Source organism: Hordeum vulgare, chromosome 6H, assembly GCF_904849725.1.
Source record: "Hordeum vulgare subsp. vulgare chromosome 6H, MorexV3_pseudomolecules_assembly, whole genome shotgun sequence".
Taxonomy (NCBI): Eukaryota; Viridiplantae; Streptophyta; class Magnoliopsida; order Poales; family Poaceae; genus Hordeum; species Hordeum vulgare.
Genome location: NC_058523.1, coordinates 494,660,633 through 494,666,302, shown reverse-complemented (window position 1 = coordinate 494,666,302; position 5,670 = coordinate 494,660,633).

The window sequence follows — 5,670 nt, the reverse complement described above, 5'->3', positions numbered from 1 at the left end:
GAGAAGAAGGAGGAGGAGGAGGAGGAGGAGAAGGAGGAGAAGGCCAAGGACCTTCTAGTCCTTCTCCTCCTCCTCCTTCTCCTCCTTCTTCCTGATTTCTTCTTCTCCTCCTCCTCCTCTTTCTTCTCCTCTTTCATATTATCCTTGCTCTAATTTCCCCAAAAAGACATAATTAGCCCATTTAGCTCCAAAATGCCATAATAACCTCAAAATGGAATAAGAACCTTGCTTAGCTCATGAATATTATATACTTAGCTTGTTTTCCTCTAAAATGAGATAATTAGCCCATTTAGCTCCAAAAAGACATAATTAGGTAATTTAGCTCCAAGAAGAGGAGAAGAGGAGAAGAGGAGAATAAATAGGAAAAATGAAAAGAAAGAAGAAGAAGAAGAAGAAGAGAAGAAGGAGAAGGAGAAGGAAGAGGAGGAGGCCAAGGACCTTCTAGTCCTTCTCCTCCTCCTCCTTCTCCTCCTTATCCTCCTTTTTCTTGATTTCTTCTTCTTCTCCTCCTCCTCTTTCTTCTCCTATTTTGTATTATCCTTGCTTTAATTTCCCCAAAAAGACATAATTAGCCCATTTAGCTCCAAAATGCCATAATAACCTCAAAATGGCATAAGAACCTTGGTTAGCTCATGAATATTATATACTTAGCTTGTTTTCCTCTAAAATGAGATAATTAGCCCATTTAGCTCCAAAAAGACATAATTAGGTAATTTATCTCCAAGAAGAGGAGAAGAAATAGGAAAAATGAAAAGAAAGAAGAAGACGAAGAAGATAAGAAGGAGAAGGAGGAGAAGGAGGACGAGGAGGAGGAGGAGGAGAAGGAGGAGGAGAAGGCCAAGGACCTTCTAGTCCTTCTCCTCCTCCTCCTTCTCCTCCTTCTTATTGATTTCTTCTTCTTCTCCTGCTCCTCCTCTTTGTTCTCCTCTTTCATATTATCCTTGCTTTAATTTCCCCAACAATGACATAATTAGCCCATTTAGCTCCAAAATGCCATAATAAGCTCAAAATGGCATAAGAACCTTGGTTAGCTCATGAATATTATATACTTAGCTTGTTTTCCTCTAAAATGGGATAATTAGCCCATTTATCTCCAAAAAGACATAGTTAGGTAATTTAGCTCCAACAAGAGGAGAAGAAATAGGAAAAATGAAAAGAAAGAAAAAGAAGAAGAAGAAGAAGAAGAAGAAGAAGAAGAGAAGAAGGAGAAGGAGGAGGAGGAGGAGGAGAAGGAGAAGGCCAATGACCTTCTAGTCCTTCTCCTCCTCCTCCTTCTCCTCATTCTCCTCCTTCTTCTTGATTTCTTCTTCTTCTCCTCCTCCTCCTCTTTCTTCTCCTCTTTCATATTATCCTTGCTTTAATTTCCCCAACAACGACATAATTAGCCCATTTAGCTCCAAAATACCATAATAAGCTCAAAATGGCATAAGAACCTTGGTTAGCTCATGAATATTATATACTTAGCTTGTTTTCGTGTAAAATGGGATAATTAACCCATTTAGCTCCAAAAAGACATAATTAGGTAATTTAGCTGCAACAAGAGGAGAAGAGGAGAAGAAATAGGCAAAACGAAAAGAAAGAAGAAGAAGAAGAAGAAGAGAAGGAGGAGGAGGAGGAGGAGGAGAAGGCCATGGACCTTCTAGTCCTTCTCCTCCTTCTTCTTAATTTCTTCTTCTTCTCCTCCTCCTCCTCTTTCTTCTCCTCTTTCATATTATCCTTGCTTTAATTAACCCATTTAGCTCCAAAATGCCATAATAAGCTGAAAATGGCATAAGAACCTTGGTTAGCTCTTGAATATATTCTTAGCTTGTTTTCCGCTAAAAATGACATAATTAGCTGAAAAACATCATATTTTCTTTTTCTCCTGACTTTCTTATTCACATTTTTGCAGATTGGAAATACTACATGCATGGAAGCTGACATTCATGGAGTTGAACAATGTCGATGGATGAACTTTATATGTATATCATCTAGTTTTCATTTGAGTTCATGAACAATGTCGAACTATATGTATATGTATATATGGATAAACAGTGCAATACTTTGTATGTTGGTTCTTTCGATATATGGGGATGTACATTGATTTATATGTATATCATATATGTGTGCTGAATTATATATATGTGTTGGCAAGTATATGTGTGGTGAACTATATATCATATATGTGTGGTGAATTATATAAATGTGATGTCAAATATATATATATATATGTGCTATGAAATAATATAAAACAAAAAAAAACAGGTACTATACGGGCTCTTTGCCGTCTGCCAGCTGATGGCAAAGACCTGTGCCATCAGCTGGCAGATGGCAAAGGTTCTACATGGCACCCAGCTGTGCATCCTGGGGTGTCTATATAGGCTCTTTGCCGTCTGCCTCTAGGGTGGGCAGACGGCAAAGAAAAGGGCACAGAGGAGGGGGGGAGGAGGAGGCAGACGGCAAAGAGTTGAGGGGGGAGGAGGAGGAGGCAGACGACAAAGAGTAAGGGGGACCAGACGACAAAGAATAAGGGGGAGGCAGACGACAAATAATAAGGGGGAGGCAGACGGCAAAGCCTCCGTTAACCCCTAACGGAGGCGATGCCTGTCGACTTCCGTCTCGAGCACTTTGCCGACAGCTCCTAAGGAAAGCTGACAGCAAAGAGCTTTGCCGTCCGCTTTGGGGGACAGACGGCAAAGAAGGTCCTATGCCGTCGTAGGCTGACGCAGAACTTTTGCCGGCCGTGAGATTCTTTGCCGTCTGTTGTTTTGTCTTTGCCGTCCAGGATTTAGTCTTTGCTGTTTGTGATGGCAGATGGCAAAGAAGCTGATTCCTGTAGTGTGGCATGATTCCAGATCTGAAATTATTATGTTGTCACCAATATATGTGTGTTTTAGATCCGATCTTGCAAGTTGTAGTTACCTACTATGTGTTATGACCCGGCAACCCCGGAGTGACAATAACCGGAACCACTCCCAGTGATGACCATAGTTTGAGGAGTTCATGTGTTCACCAAGTGCTAATGCATTGTTCCGGTTCTTTATTAAAAGGAGAACCTTAATATCCTGTAGTATCCTTTTGGACCCCGCTGCCACAGGAGGGATGGACAATAGATGTCATGCAAGTTCTTTTCCCTAAGCACGTATGACTACACACGGAATGCATGCCTACATCACATTGACGAACGGGAGCTAGCCACATATCTCTCCGTGTTATAACTGTTGCATGATGAATATCATCCAAACGTATCACCGACCCATTGCCTACGAGTTCGTCCCACTGCTGCTGTTACTATTGTTGCTGCTGTTGTTACTACTGTTGCTACTTGCTACTGCTGTTACTACTGTCGCTTGCGACTGCTACTACTTGCTACTGTTGCTACTTGCTACCGATGTCACTACTGCTATTCCTTGCCATTGCTGTTACTCGTTACACTGCTGCTACCTGCTACAATTCTGGTTCGCTCGTCGTTGACGGGAAAAGACAATTTCCGTCAACGGGCAACTTCTGGCGCCATTGATACGACAGTTAGGAATAGTCTGCCGTCAATAGATCGTTTGTGACACCGTTGTTATCATACTACCTTGCTGCTGATACTTTGCTTGTAGATACTAATATTTCAGGTGTGGTTGAATCTGACACATTCAGGTGCTAATACTCGAGAGTATGCTCTCACCTCCTGACTGGCGTACCAACAAATTTGGGTCGAATACTCTACCCTCGAAAACTACCGCGAACCCACGCGCTGGTGGGCCATTGCAAGACAATTGGTAATTGTTGAGCAACTGGGAGCAGTTCTGGCTGTGTTGTCGCGAAGGCGTCAAGTCAGGGACTCGTCAATAACATTTTTCTAGTGTCGTTGCCGGGGACTGCCAAACATCATTTTTCTGGCGCCGTTGCCGGGGAGGTATTGCTATATTCTGTGAGTCACTTGGGATTTATATCTGTTAATCACTATGAAGAATCTGAAGGATTCAAAAACTAAAGTCTTGCCCTCAACTACGAGGGGAGGTAAGGAACTGCCATCTAGCTCTGCACTTGATTCACCTTCAGTTATGAGTAAGTTTGCGACATCACCTCCTGCTAGAAATCTTGATTTGTCGCCTGTGCTTGATGATGCTTATGATGCTACTATGCCTGATACTGCTAGAGATGCTATGCGTGATACTGCTAGAGATGCTATGCCTGATACTGCTTTGCCTGAGGATGCTAGAGATGCTATTTTGCCTGATGATGCTACTTTGCCTGATGTGTCACTAGGGGTGTTCCTTGATGCTCATATTGCTAGAGTTACTGCCAATGCTCGTGATGCTTCTGAAACTACCGATACTATTGAGATAGAACCTGCTTTTGCTCCTGCTAGATCTAGCTATCCTAGATATGAATTGCCTGATATACCTGAGGGTTACGTTATGGAGGGAGAGATAGCTGAGGATTTTCTTGCGTGTAAGGATGCCTATGACGCTGATAAATTACTTCTCAAGTGGAAGGAAAAATCTCTAAAAGCTAGGATGAAATACGATCCGAAGTTTGCCACTTCACCTATCTTTATCACTGATAAGGATTATGAATTCTCTGTCGATCCTGAGATGATCTCTCTAGTCGAATCTGATCCTTTCCACGGTTATGAGTCTGAGACGGTCGTAGCGCATCTTACCAAACTACATGATATAGCCACCCCTTTCACTAGTGAGGAGAAGATCCGCCACTACCATATCCTTAAGCTATTTCCTTTCTCTCTAAAGGATGACGCTAAAGCCTGGTTTACTTCTCTTGCTCCTGGATGTGTGAGTAGTCCCCAGGATATGGTCTATTACTTATGTGAGAAATATTTCCCTTCCCATAAGAAGCAAGCTGCCTTGCAGGAAATATATAACTTTGCTCAAATCAAAGAAGAGAGTCTCCCACAAGCTTGGGGGAGGCTCGTCTAGCTACAGAATGCTTTGCCTGATCACCGTCTTAAGAAGAACGAGATACTTGATATCTTCTATAACGGACTTAACGATGCTTCTAGAGACCATCTAGATAGTTGTGTCGGTTGTGTTTTTAGGGAACGAACTATAGAACAAGCTCAAACTCTACTGAATAACATCTTCATCAACGATAATGCTAGGACTATTCCCGAACCACCTCCTAAGCCAACTCCGAAGAAAAGAGGTATTCTATTCCTCAGTCCAGAAGATATGCAAGAAGCCAAGAAATCTATGAAAGAGAAAGGCATTAGATCTGAAGATGTAAAAAATCTACCACCTATCGAAGAGATCCATGGTCTCGATAACCCGATACACGTAGTGGAAGTAAATTCTCTGCATAGGTTTGATGAGAGTGATATTCCTTTTGATAAACCTGCTAGCCTATGCTTTGATGAATTTGACAACTTTGTTGCCAAACAACAGAGTTTCAATTATTATGTTAGGAGACATTTGGAACAAAGTACTCGTATGCTTAGTCATTTAAGTGCTTGCATAGACAGAAATGTCAACGATCTAAAGTTTCCGAGTAAACATGCCTCTATGATTACTACTCAGGTAGAACAAGTACTTAAAGCTCAGAATGACCTGCTCAATGAATTAAATGACAACTCTGTGAGAGTCATTACTAGAGGAGGCAAAATGACTCAGGAACCTTTGTATCCTAAAGGTCATCCTAAGAGAATCGATCAAGATTCTCAAGGAATTAATGCAGATACAC